The sequence below is a fragment of the Heloderma suspectum genome, chromosome 1, assembly GCF_057233095.1.
Source record: "Heloderma suspectum isolate Gila_16-S chromosome 1, 16-S_ref, whole genome shotgun sequence".
NCBI classification, from domain to species: Eukaryota; Metazoa; Chordata; class Lepidosauria; order Squamata; family Helodermatidae; genus Heloderma; species Heloderma suspectum.
Genome location: NC_139458.1, coordinates 205,187,204 through 205,207,535, shown reverse-complemented (window position 1 = coordinate 205,207,535; position 20,332 = coordinate 205,187,204). Strand labels below are relative to the sequence as shown.

Here is a 20,332-nt window from a genome sequence, read left to right as displayed (position 1 = left end):
AGGCCATCCAAGGCAGATCTACTGGCATTATTTTTAAGGGGATTTTTAATTGTTTTGTGTGTGTGTGTGTGTGTGTTTTCTTTTTCCTAGGGGATTTTGTTGTGGTTTTAGGGGTGGGTAGCCTGCCTGATAGGCGGGAGTGAGGGGGCATGTGTCCACCTGATGGAGGCAGTGGGGGGAGTGTTGGGGGCCAGAAGATACTGAGGCTGGGCGGCAGGCGCTGGTGGAGTGCTAGGGGCAGGCCATGCCAGGTAAGGGGAACAAGGGAGAGATGTGTAATATCTGTCCCCTGCTCCGGGCCTGTCCAGAGCCAAAGGATGGCTGGGGGAGGCGTGACCCCATCTTCTGGCCTTCGTTTGCTGCTCTGCAATGCCAGGTCTGTTACCCAGGAAACCTCCCTCATCCATGACATGATCCTGGATGAGGGTGCAGACCTGGCATGTATTACGGAGACCTGGCTGGCCGAGGCTGCTGCTCCAACCCTTGCAGCCATGTGTCCAGCTGGATTTTCGTATGCACAGCAGCCGAGGGCTGGGGATCGGGGAGGGGGAGTGGCTGTTATCTACCGAGAGTCCTTGGTCTTCACCAGACTCCCTCTCCGGGAGACCAAGGTTGCTGAGTGCATGTACTGGAGGTTGGACCCAAAGGGCGGTCTGGGGATTCTGCTTGTGTACCGTCCACCCCGCTGCACGACTGACTCCCTGGCCGAGGTGCTTGAGCTGGTCTCTGATGTGCGTGTGCAGCCCCCTAACTTACTGGTGTTGGGGGACTTCAACGTACATTCGGAGGCCATCCTCACAGGAGCACCTCGGCACTTCATGGAGACCATGGCCTCCTGGGAGCTGCACCATATTCTAACTGGGCCCACCCATGTAGCCGGTCATGCACTAGACCTTGTGTTTGTTTCTGGAGAAGTGGGGAGTGATCTGGAAGTCGGGGGTATATCCACCACCCCCTTGTCATGGTCAGATCACTATCTGGTGACGTTGGACTTCTCGGTTCCACAACCCCTCCGCAGGGGTGGAGGACCCATTAAAATGGTCTTCCCCAGGCGTCTTATGGATCCAAATGGATTCCTGAACACGCTTGGGGATTCTCTACGGCATGCCAACGGCCACTCGGTCGAGACCCTGGTGGGTGACTGGAATGCCGCAATCACTGGGGCATTAGATCAGGTGGCTCCAAAACGCCCTCTCCCCATGAACAGGGCTCGGACTGCACCATGGTTCAATCCGCGGTTACGAGCTCTGAAACAGGAGGTGTGACGGCTAGAGCGCCGGTGGCGGAAGTCTCGCTCCAAAGATGATCAGACACGGGCTAGAGCTGTATCTTCAGCCTATCACGTGGCGGTGAAGGCAGCAAAAAAGGAATATTATGCTTCCTCCATCGCATCTGCAGAGTGCTGTCCCAGGAGGCTGTTCCAAGTGGTCCGGAGCCTGGTCGGTCCTGTGGCTCCGGAACCACTGGAGCATTCTAAGGCCTCCTGTGAGGCCTTGGCAAGGCACTTTGCAGATAAAATTGATCAGATTAGGTGTGTTACTCTGCACGCTGTGGATACAGTTAGTGAGCAAGAGGCGGCCTGTGGCAAACCGGTTTTGTGGGATCGGTTCCAGTTTCTTCCTCCTGATGAAGTGGACAAGGTGCTTTCATCGGTATGGCCGACCACCTGCTTACTTGATCCTTGCCCATCTTGGCTCATTATGAGCTGCAGAGAGAGACTGGGTGAGGGGATCAAGGCGGTGGTGAACGCCTCCCTTGAGGAGGGAGTGATGCCATCAGCCCTCAAGGAGGCAGTGATAAGACCGCTCTTAAAGAAGCCCTCCTTGGATCCTCAAGTTTTGAACAACTTTCGCCCAGTCTCAAATCTGCCATTTTTGGACAAGGTGATTGAGCGGGTGGTGGCGGTGCGGTTGAAGGCACACTTGGAAGAAACTGATTATCTAGACCCATTTCAGTCGGGCTTCAGGCCTGGGCTTGGGACAGAAACGGCCTTGGTCGCCTTGGTAGATGATATGAGGAGGGCTCTGGATAGGGGTGAATGCTCCTTCCTTGTTCTCCTCGATCTCTCAGCGGCTTTCGATACTGTTGACCACGGTATCCTCCTGGACCGCCTGGAGGGGTTGGGCATTGGGGACACCGTATTGCGGCGGTTCCGGTCCTTCCTCTCCGGCAGATACCAGAGGGTAGCACTGGGAGAGGAGGTTTCGGACCCGTGGCCACTTACTTGTGGGGTGCCACAGGGTTCCATCCTCTCCCCAATGCTATTTAACATCTATGTGAAGCCGCTGGGGGCTATCATCAGGAGGTTTGGGGTGCAGTGTCATCAATATGCGGATGACACGCAGCTCTACCTCTCGTTTAAATCTTCACCAAGGTTGGCCATAGAATCCCTGTCCAAATGTCTGGAGACGGTGAGTGGCTGGATGGGGAGGAATAGGCTGAAGCTGAACCCTGACAAGACCGAGGTACTTTTGGTGGGAGACAAGAGGAGGCTGGGGGATGTTGACCTGGTGTTGAATGGGGTACAGCTACCCTTGAAAGACCAGGTCCGCAGCCTGGGGGTCATTTTGGACTCCCAGCTGTCCATGGAGGCTCAGGTGTCAGCTGTGAGCCGGACAACACTGTATCAACTCCATCTGATATGGCGGCTGCGCCCCTTCCTTCCCGACCATCTGCTCCCATCGGTAGTACATGCCCTGGTCTCCTCTCGTTTAGACTACTGTAATGCGTTCTACGTGGGGTTACCCTTGAAGATGGTTCGGAAACTGCAGCTGGTACAGAACGCGGTGGCTCGCCTGAAAAAAGGCAGCCGCCGGCGAGATCACATCACTCCAGTGCTGAAGGAGTTGCACTGGTTACCAGTTGTTTTCTGGGCCAAATTCAAGGTGTTGGTTTTGACCTTTAAAACCCTATATGGTTCCGGCCCAGCCTATCTTAAGGAGCGCCTCCAGCAGCACCAGACAGGCCGCTTAACAAGATCAGCCTCGGATGGCCTTCTCTCTGTCCCATCAGCCAGGACAGCTAGACTGATGGGGACGAGGGAGAGGGCCTTTTCTGTGGTGGCCCCCACTCTGTGCAACTCCCTCCCTAGGGAACTCCGTCATGCCCCCTCTTTAATGAGCTTCCGTCGTGCATTAAAAACGTTGTTGTTCAGGCAGGCATTTGGGGTGGGTTAGGGTATTTTAGAAAATGTTTTTTTTGTAGAATTTTATTGTTTTAAACTGTTTTTATTATATGTTGTACATCGCCCAGAGTGGCTGGGTGACCAGCCAGATGGGCGATTAATAAATTTAATAATAAATAAATCTTGTTAAGCAGCCTGTCTGGTGTTGCTGGAGGGTTGAACTCCCCCTGTCCCTCTCCTGATAAAGGTCATCCATCAGGGCGACCAAGGCTGATTCAGTCCCATAACCAGATTGAAACCCAGACTGGAATGGGACTAGATAATTGGTATCCTCCAAGAGTGCCTGCAGTTGCTCCACCACAACCCTCTCAAGTACCTTCCCTAAGGAAGGGGTATTTGCGACTGGGTGGTAGTTGTCTAATACCATTGGGTCCAGAGTGCGCTTCTTCATGAGTGGCAGCACTACTGCCTCCTCAAGGACAGCAGGGACCACCCCTTCCTGCAGCGAAGCATTTATCACTCCCTGAACCCACCCAGCCATACCTCCTCGGCTAGCCAAGAGGGGCAGGGATCGAGAGGGCACATGGTTGGTCACATTGCTGCAAGCACCTTGTCCTTGTCCCCTCCTAAGGCGGGGCTGCCAGAGGCTGCTCGGGAAGGAGCCTGGGGAAGGAGGACCAGCCAGCAGCTGCACCGGGTGGATCCTGAGCCTGCTTCTGCCCCCGCCCACAGGTACTTAAGGCGGGGCTGCCAGAGGCTGCTTGGGAAGGGCCTGGGGAAGGAGGACCAGCCAGCAGCTGCACCGGGTGGATCCTGAGCCTGCTTCTGCCCCTGCCCACAGGTACTTAAGGCAGGGCTGCCAGAGGCTGCTCCGGAAGGAGCACTTAGCGTTGCACTTGGGAGTCGCACAGAACAGCACCTGAAGACCCACCCACCTGCCTCTCCAGAGACACCAGCAGCCACAATACCAGCAGCAAATAGCAGCAGCGGAGGGCAGCAGCTTTAAAGACAAGGGGAAAGGGGCAAACGTGGACTTTATCTGCTCCTTCTTAGCTGCTGTTCTCTTTTATCTTTTATATTCTTTTAAACTGTTGAGCATTTTATATCCTAACATTTTAATATGTGCCTGGGAGGACTATTGGGCAACTCAGGGGGTGGGGGAGGTGCCACCATAACTGTGGTCACGGGCAGGGGGAGGTATGGCATTGGGGGATTAACAGGCCAGCTGAGGAGAAGAGGGGCTAGACACCTTACAGCTGTCCCCTCTTCTGGTTCTTCCCCCAACCTGATGGTTCCTGGCAGCCTTACCAGTCTGCCCTCGGGTCTGGTGCTGCTGCTGCTGAATGCCAGGTCAGCCCAAAATAAAATCTCCCTCATCCATGATTTGATTGTGGATGAGGGGGCTGACCTGGCATGTATTACTGAGACCTGGGTGGGGGAACTGGGAAGGGTCACTTTCTCCCAGCTGTGCCCTCCTGGGTACTCAGTGCAGCACCAACACCGACTTGAGCGTCGGGGAGGGGGGGTTGCCGTGGTCTATAGGAATTCAACCTCCCTCTCCAGGCTTCCTGCTCATTCAAGCGCAGATCTTGAGTGTTTGTACCTTGTGTTGGGTACCCGGGACAGATTAGGGATTCTGTTGGTGTACCCCTACCCCGCTGCCCATCAGACTCCCTGCCTGAGCTGACGGAGGTGGTCTCGGACTTGGTGTTGAGGACCCCCAGGATGATGGTCCTGGGGGATCTCAACTTCCATGCTGAGGCCGCTGTATCCGGGGCGGCTCAGGACTTCATGGCCGCCATGACAACCATGGGGCTGTCCCAACATGTTATTGGCCCAACGCATATAAAAGGACACACGCTTGATCTGGTTTTCTCGACTGGGCAGGAGGATGGTGATCTGAAAGTGGAGGAATTAACATCTGTCCCTTTGTCATGGTCAGATCACTTCCTGCTGAGGTTTAGACTTCTGGCGGCCTTTCCCCTCTGCAGGGGTGGGGGACCTATTAAAATGGTCCATCCCCGGAGATTAATGGATTCCGATGGATTCCAGAGGGCTCTGGGGGATTTTCCTGCTGGCATGGCTGGTGTTCCTGTCGAAGCCCAGGTCACTCTGTGGAATGCAGAGATGACTCGGGCAGTTGACACGATCGCGCCCAAGCGCCCTCTCCCTCTGAGCAGAGCCCGGCCAGCTCCTTGGTATACACCTGAGCTGAGGGCAATGAAGCAAGAGGGGAGACGGCTAGAACGCAGGCGGAGGAAAACTCGTGCGAAGTCTGACTGAACACAGGTAAGAGCCCACTATCGAGCCTACTCTGTGGCGGTGAGGGTGGCAAAGAGACAGTTCTTTTCCACCAGCATTGCATCTTCTCAGTGTCGTCCAGCGAAGCTTTTCTGAGTGGTTCGCGGCCTGTTACATTCTGGGCCAGGGAGAGAGACAGTGGAACCCTCGGTAGCACGCTGTGACAAGTTTGCACAGCACTTTGAGGATAAAGTCGCTCAGATTCATCATGAATTGGACACCACCATTAATGCAGTTCCATTGGTAGAGGCGTTCAGAGCACCGTCTGGTCCAGTTTTATTGGATGAGTTTCAGTTACTGAGGCCTGAGGATGCGGACAAGGTGCTTGGCCAAGTCCGATCGACCACTTGTGTGCTTGACCCTTGCCCTTCATGGCTTATTAACTCAAACAAGGAGGGGTTGTCCGGCTGGGTCCAGGAGGTTGTAAATTCCTCCTTGAGAGAGGGAGCGGTGCCTGCCGCTTTAAAAGAGGCGGTAATTAGACCACTCCTGAAAAAGCCCAACCTGGACCCAGAGGATGTTAACAATTATAGGCCAGTGGCCAACATCCCCTTCCTGGGTAAGGTGCTTGACCGGGTGGTTGTAGGACAGCTCCAGGCACTCTTGAATGAAACGGATTATCTAGATCCATTTCAATCGGGCTTCAGGCCTGGTTTTGGAACGGAAACTGCCTTGGTTGCCCTGTGGGATGACCTCTGCCGGGAGAGGGACAGGGGGAGTACGACCCTGTTGATTCTCCTGGACCTCTCAGCGGCTTTCGATACCATCGACCATGGTATCCTTCTGGATAGGCTGTCTGGCTTAGGAGTTGGAGGCACTGCATTACAGTGGTTCCGCTCCTACTTGGATGGCCGATTCCAGAAGGTGGCGCTGGGGGATTATTGCTCTGTGCCATGGCAATTGTGCCATGGGGTTCCACAGGGCTCTATTTTATCCCCCATGCTGTTTAACATCTACATGAAACCATTGGGGGAGGTTATCCGGAGGGGTGGGCTGAGGTGCCATCAATATGCGGATGACACCCAGCTCTACCTCTCTTTTTCATCAAAACCAGGTGAGGCAGTGGCTGTTCTGAACCACTGCCTGGGCACGGTAATGGACTGGATGAGGGCCAATAAACTGAAACTCAATCCGGACAAGATAGAGGTACTGTTAGTGGGTGGTTTGTCTGCCCGGCTAGGTGATATTCAATCTGTTCTGGAGGGGGTTGCACTCCCCCTAAAGTATCACATTCGTAGTTTGGGGGTGCTGTTGGATCCAGAACTGTCACTTGAGGCACAGGTGAGCTCAGTGGCACGGAGCACTTTTTATCAGCTTAGGCTGGTATACCAACTACGCCCTTATCTGGACAGAGATAGCCTTGCTACAGTTATCCATGCTCTGATAACTTCTCGTCTGGATTACTGCAATGCGTTATACGTGGGGCTGCCTTTGAAAACAGTCCGGAAACTTCAGCTGGTCCAAAATAGGGCAGCAAGATTGTTAACACGGACTGGCCTGCGAGCTCATATTACGCCAGTACTCTTCCAGCTGCACTGGCTGCCAGTCCATTTCCGGGCCTGATTCAAAGTGCTGGTGTTAACATTCAAAGCCCTTAATGGCTTGGGGCCAGGTTACCTGAAGGATCGCCTCCTCCCATATGTGCCTGCCCGGACCTTAAGATCATTCTCAGCGCCCTTCTCCGTGAGCCCCTGCCAAAGGAAGTGAGGCGGGTGGCTACTAGGAGGAGGGCTTTTTCTGCTGTGGCACCCCGGCTCTGGAATGAGCTCCCTAGTGAGGTTCGCCTGGCACCTACATTGTATTCCTTTCGGCGCCAGGTGAAGACCTTTTTATTTTCCCAGGCATTTTAGCTTTCTAAATTTTTAGCTTTGCTGTTTTAAATCTGTATGTTAAACTCCTGCACTGCTGCTAGATTTTATTGTGGTTGTATTGTTATATTGTGGTTTTAATGTTATATATATTTTAAATTGTTTTATTGTGTGTTTGGTTTTAATTTTTGTGAACCGCCCAGAGAGCTTCAGCTATTGGGCGGTATAGAAATGAAATAAATAAATAAAATAAAAAATTGTCCACATCATCAGGCCGCAAGAACTGGAACTGATCCCACAAAAATGGGGAAGTGGTGGCATCAGACAACTCAACTGGAACTGTGATAACAACAGCATCAAGTTTGCTGCGGAGACAAGCGATTTTGTCCTCAAAGTGCAATGCGAAAAGGTCACGATGGGGCCAGGACACCATTTCCTGGGGAGGGTGTTAACAACCCCCGAACCACCCAGAAGAGCTCCGCTGGACAGCTACTTGAGGACGCAGTGGAGGCAGCAAAATAAGCCTTCTTTGCTTCCTGCACCACCACACAATAGGCACGATTACGTGCTCTAGAACATGCTCACTCATCTTCACTTTGAATCTTACACCATTTGCACTCTAGCCGACGTCCAGCCTGTTTCACTGACCGCAGCTCCCCAGTATACCACGGAGCAGAGCGGGCTCTACAGTGCTGGAGAGGACACTAAGGTGCAATCAAGTCGATGGCCCTCCACATTTCACTGTTCCACAGTGAGGCTAGGGCCTCTGCTGGATCACCTGCTCTCTCCACTGGAAAATCCCTAAGAGCATTCAGAAATCCATTGGATTATAGCAATCTCCTGGAGCGGACCATCTAAATGGGTCCCCAACCCCTGCAAGAGGGAAGGAACACCGTGAGTTCAAATCATACCAGGAAATGGTCTGACTATGACAATGGGGTTACTTGGAGCCCCCAATCTTCAGACCACCCAACTCACAACTTGAGCAAAAACCAAATCAAGGGTATGCCCTGCTTCATGTGTTGGGCCAATGACAAACTGAGACAGCCCCATGGTTGTCACGGTGGCCATGAAGTCCCAAGCTGGAACTCCAGAGACAGCCTCGGCATGGAAGTTGAAGTCACCCAGAACCACCATCCTGGGTTCCTCCAACACCACACTTTGAGACTGTCTCTGCCAGCTCAAGTCAGGGAGGATGCTGGGCAGCAGGGTGGGCAGTACACCAGCAGCATCCCCAATCTGTCTCTATGGCCCAACAGCAGGTGCAACACCTCAAGGCCTGCTCCAAGGTGGAGTGGTGTCCTGATGATGAAGGTTCTATGAACTACAGTGACTCTCCCCCGCCCTCCCCCCAGCCCTCCAACATATGTTGGTGATGCACCAAGCACCCAGGTGGGCAGAGCTGGGTCGGGTCAACTGCACCCAGTTCACCCACCCGAGTCTCAATAATCCACGCCAGGTCGGCCTTCTCATCCAAAGTCAAATCATGAATGAGTGCAGTCTTATTGAGGACTGACCTGGCATTAAATAGCAGCACTGCAAGACAGGAGGGCTCAGCGGATGAGCTATCAGGTACGTGATTGCTAGAGGAAGGGGGTAGAAGGGGAACAGTGTATTAACATCTGTGGCCCATTCTACTTTGATGTCCCAAGCCCCTCCTCCTGTCATATTTCCTTCTGCCCCAAGTCACTGGGATAGCAGTGCTCCTTCCACGGGTCCCTGGGTCAGTTTCCCAAGCACATCCTTACCACACCAGAACTACCCATACACTCTCAACACTCACCCTCAACCATTCAACACATACACTCCATTCATCCAACAATCACTCCCAGCCAAACAGACACAATCATAGTTTGTAGCTTGTGGTTGTACATCAGGCTTGCCAACCAAGACATCATGCTTGCCAACCAACCAAGCCATATAAAGAACAAGAAGGTGCTTATTTCGTAGCCATTCAACCTGCTTCCATTAGTTCACGCTCATTTCATCTCTCACCTGGAGTGTGGCAAGCAGTTCTCCTCTCTGGCTTTCACCCAGGGGAGGCCCCAGTTCTAACTACCACAGGCTCCCACCCTGGGCAGAAGTACATGAAGCCCCAATCCCCTGTCTCTCACCCAGGGTGGGCAAACAATAGGCACAACTTGTCAAGGAATCCCTGCTCTCACTCAGGGACACTGCACTCACACAGAACAGGTAATCAATAGACAAGCAAAGAGTAAGCAAACCAAGGAAGAAGGTGAAAGCAAGAGGCACCCTTATATGCATTTGTCTTGATCACTGTTCTGGCTTCAGAGAGCCAGTAATTCTCTGATGCTATGAAGCTAGGCTTCAGTATACTCCTTACTGAAAGGCTGCCAAGTACAGGCTCCCTCTCTTCTAGCCATAAGTCTGTAGCCCCTAGAGGCAATCTTAAGAAGGAATAATTCAGAGGCGCTCAACACCATGCTAATGAGAAAGGGATGGGCAGGAATGAAGGGCAGCACTGTCAAGCAAGCTCAGGGAACAGGCAACATCCTAAAAATAAATGCTTAAAATGTGCAAGGCCGTGTTGAAAAATATATAAGCCCTCCTGAACCATAAAAAATTATATGCAATGCAAATGTATATGTAAATTGCTAGAGCCAGCTCTACCTATTCTTTAATCTCCAGAATGGTAACACTACCTGGCCAAGACACATCCCACATCATAAAATAGTATTTCAAAAAAGGTTAAGATCATACTTACTGCAGAGGCACAATTAAACCTTGTATTTGTGAAAAACAGTTTTCAAAGCAAACGGAACATAAGATGCCCAGATGGCAGAACGCTGGCCATAAAAAACATTTGTTAATGTTTTCTTTTATTGATAAAGCAGCTTGATGAAGTAATTATGTAAGCTGTTTTGAAAAAAGGTGTAGCCTGACCTTATGAGTGCTTACTTAGAAGGTAAGTGTCACTGTGTTCAATGAATGGGACCTTTACAGTGCTATCCTAGCCATGTCTACTCATAAGCAAGTCCCACTGTGTTCAATGGGGTTTACTTCCAGCAAAGTATGCATAGGATTGCTGCCTACACCTACAATCTAATACACACTTATTTGGGTGTAAGTCCCATTGAACTGACAGGATCAGCCTGGACGTTTAACAAGCCACACTGCGTATTAATGTTCACTTCAAGATGAGAACAGTTTGTGTTAGCACTTTGACTTCCACGGAAGAATGTATTACCCATGCTGAATCAGACCAAGGGCCTATTCAGTCCAGCATCTCTTCACACAGAAATCAACAAGCTGCTTGAGAGAGGCCCACAAGTAAGACCCCAGTGCAGTAGCCCCTTCCCTGCTTGTGTTCTCTAGCAACTGGTATACAGAGGCATACTGCCTCAGATACTGGAGGTTTTATATAGCCATCATGACTAGAAGCCATGGATATTCTTAGGAAGCAATCCCATGCAAAAAAGTCCTACAACTCCCAGCATTCCCCCTGGCTGAGGAATGCAGGGAGTTGGCCTTTTTCTGTCTAAACATGCATAGGATTGCACCCTTAGTCTCCACCTCTCCTCACATCCCACCAAATCAATATTCATTAGGACATCACAGATTACTTGTCTAGCGAGATGAATGCTACAATCCAAGTTTACAGTCTGGAATATGTGGAGATCTGTAGTCCGATTTTGAAAAACAAACCTTGTCTATTTCCAACAAGAAAGCCTATCTGCAGGAGGCAGAAATACCGCCTTCAAAATTATAACCTATTAAAACCAAGGAAAACTCTGCCAAGCTCTGGAGAGGCATGTTAACAAAACACAGAAAGTTAGAACACTTTGTCTTTTTTGCTGCCAAGTGCAATATTAGCAGTATCAATCCAAACAGTCAGTACTGCAGGACTAGGCAGACATCCCACTTTATACTTAAAAAAAAAAAAACCTGCTTCAATTTCTTTTCTATACTATTAGTTCAAAATCTCTCACGTACACAAGCAGCTGCTGTATGGCAGATGCTGATGTGCAAGTGTTTTGATACAATACTATCAAAAGGGAGACATTGTTCCTATGCAAAATTAATTCATGACGAGAAGTATGAGCTGTGTCCTCAATCACCACAATCCTACTACATTACAATGCTTTCCCCTACCAAACAAGCATAAATTACCTTCCATTTGCAGAATACATGGCCTAATCCAGTTTAGGAGGTCCACGTATATATGCGTGCAAATCAGTTATTGGATTGGGAACCGCAGTTGCAAATTAAGATGCACATTCAAACATGCACCCAAATGAGAATGCAATGTAACCCCACTGCACTGAATGGGATGCATGTCCTGATGTGCATCACCATCAACATTCTTGTACAACTAGCTGCATATTAACACCTTGTTTGTAGACCGCTAGAGCAGGATTAGGACCAGTGTCTTTTTAGTTCCTTTACCACATTCAGGTTAGGACAAAACTACTGAGGCTCTACCACAAGGTGAATTCTTTGTGATTATTAAATTAAGTGTTACTGCAATTGTCACAGTTAAATTCTATTCTTATGGTGTTGTATTATATAGTACTTTTACAGGATTTCTTCCAACAAGATCCTTTGAGAACATACTTTAGGGGGAAAATAGGGGCGGGGGAGCAGGAAGCCAGGGGAAGCCCGATTTATTTAAATCTAAGGTGCTTGGGTGTGAGGTTAGGCCAAAAATCAAGCGAGGGGCTTTTGAAACACATATACAGTAATGCAATTTGCAAGGCAAAGCAACAATGGACCGTCATATTTTACGTGACTGTCAAGGGGTTCGATTCTTTCACAAAAGCGAGCCAGCGACACTCCAGAGTCCGAGAACAAAGGCGTACACCCGTGGTGATGGCCTGCACTCTTCGGATATATAACACGTGAACAAGGCCCGATCATTTAAATCTATAGCAAGAGCCAGCCGGCCGACCCAGAGCGAGCATGCGAGTGGGTGGGACGGTGGAAAGAGGAGGCGAGGAGGAGGAGGAGGAGGAGGGGAGAGGACGCATTGTGCAACACGGTGAGCCTCCCCACGAGGCCCCGAGCCTGATCGATACCGAGTTGATGCTGCTCTTCCAAGGAGCCATTTCAGGTCACCGGCAGCCGCGGGCGGAGGGGAAGCGACCCCCCAAAGCACACCAGCTTCCTCGCCCACCCCACTTTAAAAAGCACAACCCGGGAGCCCACAGGGAGTTACTATCTTTGTCTTTCTCCCTCGTTCTTCCTGCTTGTTCCTCCCCGAGCGCACCTTGCGGGGCGGGGAAAGCCGCTTTGCGCTCCCACCCGCCAAGCGCCTGCTTCACCCCCGTGCAACCCCCCCGGCCCCGGGGCCTCCTCCTCCGTTCCTCCCGCCCCGCAATCTCTCCGGCCCCTTGGCCTGAGGCGAGCGCAGAGGGAGAGGGAGAGGGAGCAGAGGCCCCCCCGCCCCGCGGAATATGAGGAAGCTGGGTGGGCGCAGCAGAGGAGGTGGGCGGCGGGGACTGGCGTGCAAGCGCCGAGCCCGGCGGGGAAGCGGAGACACGGAGGCGTCTCACGGGAGGGGAGCCGGCTCGTCCGCCTGAGGCCTTCTTCCCCCCGCCTCCACTCTCCCCCTGCCCCGCTCTCCCCCACCCGCTTCGCAACGGGGCGAGAAGGCGGCAGCGGGCGGGCGAGCGAGCGAGCGCGGAGCCCGCTCCCGCCGAAGCTGCGCCCCCCCCGCTCCCCGAGGCCGGCGAGGGGGCGAAGGGCCCGCCGTGGGCGCGCCCGCCCGCCCGGCGGCGAGCCGCCGCAGAGCCGGCCGGCCGGCCTCTGTGGGGGAGGGAATGTAAACAAACGGGGTTTTATAGCTACCTCAGCGCGAGTGTGCCGTGTGCATCCCTCTCCGCTCGGTACCAAACCGCCGCGCGCGCGGGTGCCGCCTCCTCCTCCCACTCCGCAGTGCTGCTGCTGCGGGTGAGCGGGTTGCTGGGCTCGCTACTACTTACTACTACCACCACGGCCTCTTCCGCTACGCCATTCACGAAAGCCGCTTACGCCGGGTGCCGACCTTCTCCGCGAAGCCGAGCTACGGCACCACGCGCGCGCATGGGCTACGCAGCCGCACCACCCGCCGCCCTTGGAGGGCCGATGCGGAGCGTAGTAGCCCTACGCAAATGGCGTAGGAGGGGGGGTGGCAGCGGCCGCGGCGGCGGCGCTCCTCCGCAGTCGAGGGTTGGGAGCATGCGCGGTCGGGCGAGGGGCTTCGAGCAGAAGAGAGGGTCCTTGTCTCCCTCGATTTTGGCCGGGCTGGAGTCTTGGTCGTGGTTGCTGTTGCGGCGATTGCCGCCGGGGTGGCTGCGACGCTGAGAACGCCCACCCCGGTCCTTTCCTCGCTTTTGGTGTGCAAATGAAGATCCGCGACTCTTCTGCGGCTCCCTGGGGAGAAGGCGTGGGGCTTTTAAAAGTTTAGACTTCGCATTGAAGGGTGGAGCAGAAAAAGAGGCAGAGAGAGAGAGAGATTAAGGCCATAGCTAGGAGTGACCCTCGGGCCAAGATCCATAACGCCTCCCTCCACGGGCACCCTGAATTTCCTTCCGACCTCACTGTTTACCATTCTCATCACCACCACCGTATGTACTGTATTAAAAAACTCAGGCTCTTTATAACACCCCACACATTTGATGAAGTGGGCAATAGTCCACAAGAGCTTATGCCAAAAGACGTTTCTTAGAGTGCAATCCTATGCCTGTTTAGACAGAAAAAAGCCCTACAACTCCCAGCATGCCCCAGCCAGCCATTCTGGCTGGGGCATGCTGGGAGTTGTAGGACTTTCCCCCCCCCCTCTAAACAGGCATAGGATTGTGCCCTTAGTCTTTATGGATGCCACAAAACTGGGCGAGTTCGCACGACGCAACAACCCATCGTAGGTTAATTTACCTGCAAGGAGCTGTGGCATGGGCCATTTGCTGTTAGTCATGTCTCCGGACTGAGGCAGTGAGGGTTATTTGAGGGTTAAACAATGTTCATATAACCCTAAAACAGACGGTGGATTATTCAAGGGTTAAGAATCATAGAATAGTAGGGTTGGAAGGGGCCTACAAGGCCATTGTTTAATCTTCCGATAACCTGCTGCCCACGTTTGGACTACACGACAAGCCCAGGCAAGCTCTGGCCAAGGCTTGCATCTTCATATGGGCGGCAGCATGCACCACTGCACTCCGAGGGTTAATTAACCCACCGTGGGCTGTTGTGTCATCCGAACCAGGTCTCTCTGTTGTTTTTGCTGCTATGGACTAACACAGCTACCTTCTGGAATGGATTCCCTTCTAATCTTTGTTAGGAATTAGCTCAGTTTCCTCCTGTTCCCTGTTGTTTAGCTCACTTCACCTCCAAAAAGACCATTTGTGGTTTGCAATGTGCATTTTAAGCAAATTTGGAATTCATCGCTACAAGTTCTGCCACTCTCAAGACCTCTAGAGTGCCCCATGCTTGGGCTTGACCTTTGGCGAGCAGCCACTTGACAGCACCTTACTTGGCATGCTCTTTTACTGTAGCTCCTCCTTGCTTATAGAGCAAGAATATCTTCGAGTGGTCACCACCTCCATCGTTTCTGAATGCAGTTACAGCGGGGCTCGAAAACTGCTGGTTCTCCAGCTGGTTTTGGATTACAGCACCCATCATCCCTGTCCATTGGGAATTAGAGTCAAACAACATCTGAAGGGCCATAGGTTCTCCACCCCTGAGTTACAGGTATCATCTTTTTTTCTTTCTTTTTTTGAAGTAGCAATATGGAAAGGACCTTTGTTACATTCATGATGAACTATGTCCAAGTTTTAATGGGCCATCTAGTTTTACTGAGCAATCCAGTGGCCTCGTACTGTTGGGAGGAGAAGGGGTGGGAGAATTATTACATGTAGCCCAATGAATTTAGATGCTGGTCTGACTACACTGAGCAGTCAGGGTTGATTTCCGTTAGGATTGACTGATTTGATCTCCTTTTCTCCAGCACCACAGTTCGAAAGCATCAATTCTTTGGCGCTCAGCCTTCCTTATAGTCCAGCTCTCACAGCCATGCATTACTACTGGGAAAACCATAGCTTTGATTATACAGACCTTTGTGGGCAAGGTGATGTCTCGGCTTCTTACTATGCTGTCTAGGTTTGCCATAGCTTTCCTCCCAAGGAGCAAGCATCTTTTAATTTCATGGCTACAGTCACCGTCTGCGGTGATCTTGGAGCCCAAGAAAATGAAATCTGTCACTGCTTCCATTTCTTCCCCTTCTATATGCCAGGAAGTGATGGGGCCAGATGCCATGATCTTCGTTTTTTTAATGTTGAGTTTCAAACCAACTTTTGCACTCTCCACTTTCACCCTCAACAAGAGGCTCTTTATATCCTCTTCGCTTTCTGCCATGAGGGTGGTATCATCTGCGTATCTGAGGTTGTTGATAATTCTCCCAGCAATCTTAATTCTGACCTGTGATTCATCCAACCCGGCGTTTCGCATGATGTACTCTGCATATAAATTAAATAAGCAGGGCGACAATATGCAGCCTTGTCATACTCCTTTCCCAATTTTGAACCACTCAGTTGTTCCATGTCCAGTTCTTACTGTTGCTTCTTGACCCTCCTACAGGTTTCTCAGGAGACAGGTAAGGTGGTCTGGTACTCCCATCTCTTTCAGAATTTGCCACAGTTTGTTGTGATCCACACAATCAAAGGCTTTAGTGTAGTCAATGAAGCAGAAATAGACGTTTTTCTGGAATTCTCTTGCTTTCTCCATGATCCAGCGAATGTTGGCGATTTGATCTCTAGTTCCTCTGCCTCTTCGGAACCCAGCTTGTACTTCCGGTAGTTCTTGGTTCACATACTGCTGAAGCCGAGCTTGTAGGATTTTGAGCATCACCTTGCTGTCATGTGAAATGAGCGCAATTGTACGGTAGTTGCATGAAGATGGATTTATATGCTACCTCCTACAAGACTATTGTGTTTGCAATAAGAGTTTTCTACTCTCAAGAAATGACAATCACAGTCTCATGAATACTGCAATTCAAAATATACTAATACTAACAAATAGGTGCTCTTGCATCAGTGAGAGTCCATGGTGCCTGTAGGAGAAAATGATAATTATATATTTTTGGACAAAGATGAGTATATTCATTAAGAGATTTTCAGCAAATATGTTAGGGGCAGTTTTTGTTTTTTGCTACATCCCTACCTGGGGCTTGTAAGATTTCTGGGTCAGGCGGGCAGCTTTAATGACTAAAATGGGTGGGCAGAAAGTAGATCTCCAGATACTTTGGACTTCAACTCCCAGCATTGCATGGTGGAGGGGGTTTCTGGGAGTTGAACACTTAACTCAGAGTGTCCGGGTTCAGACATCATGCTCTCAACCTACGAACGGGGCAATGATAGGTTGTTTACAGAAAGTGGAAGTGAGGCGCATGAGAAGCTCATTTTTTCCTTGAAAATTAAGTATACCTAGGGATGTCAAAGAATTCCGCCACAGATCTCAGTGAAGCTGAATGCCAGTGCATTCGGCCCCCTGAAATCCGTGGCGGAATGAAGCCCCCCGCCCCACCACCCCGCGAAAGGTGCGCAAAATGGAGCATTTACCTGGTGCCGTTCGTGCTGCTTTGCGAATGGTGGCCGCATCTGCAGCCGCCATTCGCTTCACCATTTAGGCCGTGATAGGCTATGTAAATACTTATGTAGCCTATCATGGCTAATGCAGGGATGCCATTTGCGTCCCTGCGGAGGCCGTGATAGGCTACGTAAGTATTTATGTAGCCTATCATGGCAAAAAAAGGGAACGCAAATGGCAGCCGCTGTAGCCGCCGCCATTTGCGTCCGCAGGATCCAGACGCCTGCGAATGCACCCGGCCGGCGGCTTCTCGGAGTTGCCACAGAGTGGAGCCGGCCAGGTTAGGATTTCAGGGGGAGGTGCGGAGCCCCTGCGAAAAGGTAAGTGACTTTTGTACATCCCTAAGTATACCAAAACCCATAAAGTGAACTACCCAAAGAACAAAAACAAAAGATAAGCACAGCCAGGACATCTGCCTTCCTTTCATAAGGATTATGGAGGACTTCATTCCCCGCAGGCTAAAAAAGAAAAGAAAACAAGATTAGATTTGCAGATTATTAAAATGTTATGAAAGTATTTGAGAAGAGGAGTCACATTTTATTTCTTCTTTTCATTTTTGAAGCACTGTTGACCATTAGAACAGGAAGAGCCTCTTATTAGTCATTTGTTTGATTAATCATTAATCACTTTTATCCCTTTACTTACCCGGGCTGTGTTCACCTGATCACAGGTATTTCGCTAGGGCTTATTCAGAAAACTCTTACTTCTGGTCTGTTCACATATCATTTAATAGCTTGTTTGCCTAATCCTCTCCCACCTCCCCCCATGCTCTTAATTATGAGGCAAGCAATAGAGGGGCTTTAATGAAATCCGTCAGCCCCTCGCATTGACACCCTAAAGCAACCTTCCCCAATGTGGTGCCCTCCAGATGTTTTGGACTACAGCTCCCATCTGCTCCAGCCAGCATGGCCAATGGTCAGGGATGATGGGGTTGTGGCTCAAAACATCTGGAAGGCACCAGGTTGGGATTGGCTACAGTTTTAGACAACCCTACAGTTTTAGGTCAATTTCCTGTCATATCCTTCTAAAAACAGAGGCTAAGGACCTGCTAAAAAAGGTAAAGCAGCTGTAATTTGAGCACTGCTCTCCCCCACCCCAAGGATCATATTCAGTGAGCTCCTCTCTATTACTCAAGTGTTGTCACTCTTTATTTCTCAAGAATATGAAAGAGTATAAAAGTGTGTTGGGGGTAACTAACCCATGTTAAGTGACCTTGAGGACAGATCTCACTGAGGCAAGGAGTGCAGATCATATGTCTTCCCTATATTACTAAATTTATTGTTCATAAGTGAAAGCATACAAGATCAGCTTTTTTATCTATGTGGGTGACTTTATAGGACAAAGACTCTAATGGTGCAGACCTTTTTTCTTGTTATAAATCTGCCCTGGGTTGTAATCGCATAGTTACCATACACAGATACCCAACAGAAAAAAACATACCGTAAAACAGGATGAAATCCACAAAATCCACACATGAGGACCATAGGAAGCTGCCCTATATTGGGTCAGACCCTTGATCCATCTAGTATTGTTGACCCTGACTGGCAGCAGCTCTCCAGGGTTTCAGGCAGGATTCTTTCCTAGCCCTACCTGGAGAAGCCGGGGATCAGACCTAAAACCTTCTGCATGCAAAACGTGCTCCACCACTGAGCTATGGCCCATCCCCAGCATTAGCATCTTTGAGGGATATGACTATTCATTTCTCTTCCCCATGGTTATTGTTCACTTCTAGAGCTGGGATCATCATGCAAGACTGGTGGAGTGGCTTCAGCAGTGGCTGGAGCCTATGTGTAGAGGTGGGTAGCACGGATAGGACGTTACAGGGTGTTCTGCCTAGGTGGATGTTTCTGGGCACCCATGTGGGTACTCTGTGCTCTGTTCTAGTAGGGGGAAGGTTGTTAGTGGACTGTAGCAAATGGCAAAAGGGATTAGCATGGAGGTTTGAAGCAAAGAATCTACGGGATTAAGAGTATTGTGATTTTGCAAATAAATGCAATTCTGTGCATGTCTGCTCAGAGGTAAGTCCCACTGACGTCACTTGGGCTTACTCCCAGGTAAGTGAGTATAGGATTGCAGCATAAATTTTTGGCAGTGTCATGTCAAAAGAAGTACTGATAGCCTCCTTTCTGATGGCCACAGAAAGCTGAGCAGGCAGCTGAACAAAAACTCTGTTTCAGGGTGAATCTTCCTGCTTTCTCTTTCTTAGCTTCTTCAAATCTTCCACAGTGCTCTAAAGAACCTCTTGGCTTCCTTCTTCCACTCTGGCCATCTGCAATTATGGCTTCAGATTGTGAGATTTCCAGTGGTTTCTGCTTCCCACAGTTGGAATTTATTCTGCCTGATATGCACCTAGAAACCTTGAAAAGTCTCCCAATATTTGCCAACTCGCTACCCTCCCCTCCATTCGGCCTCAGCCCCCAGAGGGCTGTGGTGGCAGTATTAGTAACGCATTGGCATTCAAGATCAGATTAAGGGCTAGGTAAGTTACACCCATTTGGAGCACCAACAGGATTGGAACTGTGTGTTCTTTGTGCTAGATGTACACAAAGGCAGCTAGATGTAGGCCATGCTAACACCCAAAATGTACTGTTTGCACCACTTTAGCTCACTGAGGTGGCGGGTGGAATATTGGCTTCCCTCCACCCACGTCCTTTGCACCGTCAAGAATTGTATCCCAGTTAGTGACAACATCAACATTTGATAATGTCTGATTCTTAGTGTGAAGTTACCAGGTCATAATGTGGGAATGTATTTTGAGCTGCGTTCCCTCACCCGAGAATGATTGTTGGGAGCTGCTCTGTGGTGTCTCCATGGTCTGAGCAGCCGAAACAAAAGTTAGGATGTCCGAGTTAGTGCTGGTGGTAGCCCAGCTCAAGTCCCAGCTGCATTTAAGTGGCAGGCAGAGAGGAATGGGAGGAAAAGGACTTGCCTGCCCACCATAGCAGGCACCAAGGGGATCCTCAGGCCCACAGCTCAGGACCTCTGGAGCAGTCTGTTCCCTCACAGCACTAGGAATGGAACCTCATCCAATGACAGTCATTTTAGAATTCGGGGAAGCAATATCCAGTGTTTGCAGATGACACAGTTGCTACGCAGTCACGATTTAAGCTGTGAGGAGTTCAGCCATCGCTAGTTCCAGTTAAGGACAAGATATCGGGTGGTATGGAGATGAGGCCAATACATTTCCCGTAAGTTAATTTGGTATCTTATGCTGCTGGTCGACTATTCCTTTATTAACAGATAGTGTGTTAGCAGCACAGGATGGCTAATTGGGGTGGCCACTTATGAACTGCCAAAAAAGAGGGCAGTCATTTGCATAACCTTTGCATATGTAAATTTATAGAGAAGCAAATTGAGAAGTAAATATTTAAATAGAAATACAGTACATCTCACCACATGACTGTCCTCTGTAAAAGTGGCCACGTGGCCACCCAATGACAAGCCAATGTTTCCTCAGCAGGAACTATGGTTAGGAAACAGGGATCTCGTCACAGCTTGTGGAACTTGACACCCCTCCAGC

General features: G+C 50.4%; 1 protein-coding gene across 4 annotated transcripts in view; it reads right to left on the bottom strand.

The window, feature by feature from the left end:
- Window positions 1-13,599, bottom strand: part of SLC39A10 (solute carrier family 39 member 10) — a 66,840-nt gene extending 53,241 nt beyond the window's left edge. For 2 of the 4 annotated variants that reach the window (XR_014785253.1, XM_084816423.1), the window contains exon 1: window positions 13,042-13,194. The gene's annotated coding sequence lies outside the window, so the exon portion shown is untranslated. Of the gene's footprint in view, window positions 1-8,750; window positions 8,768-13,041 lie in introns of those variants that run through there. The other 2 variants (XM_084816403.1, XM_084816411.1) reach the window with 2 other exon arrangements.
- Between the last annotated feature and the right edge of the window lie 6,733 nt (window positions 13,600-20,332).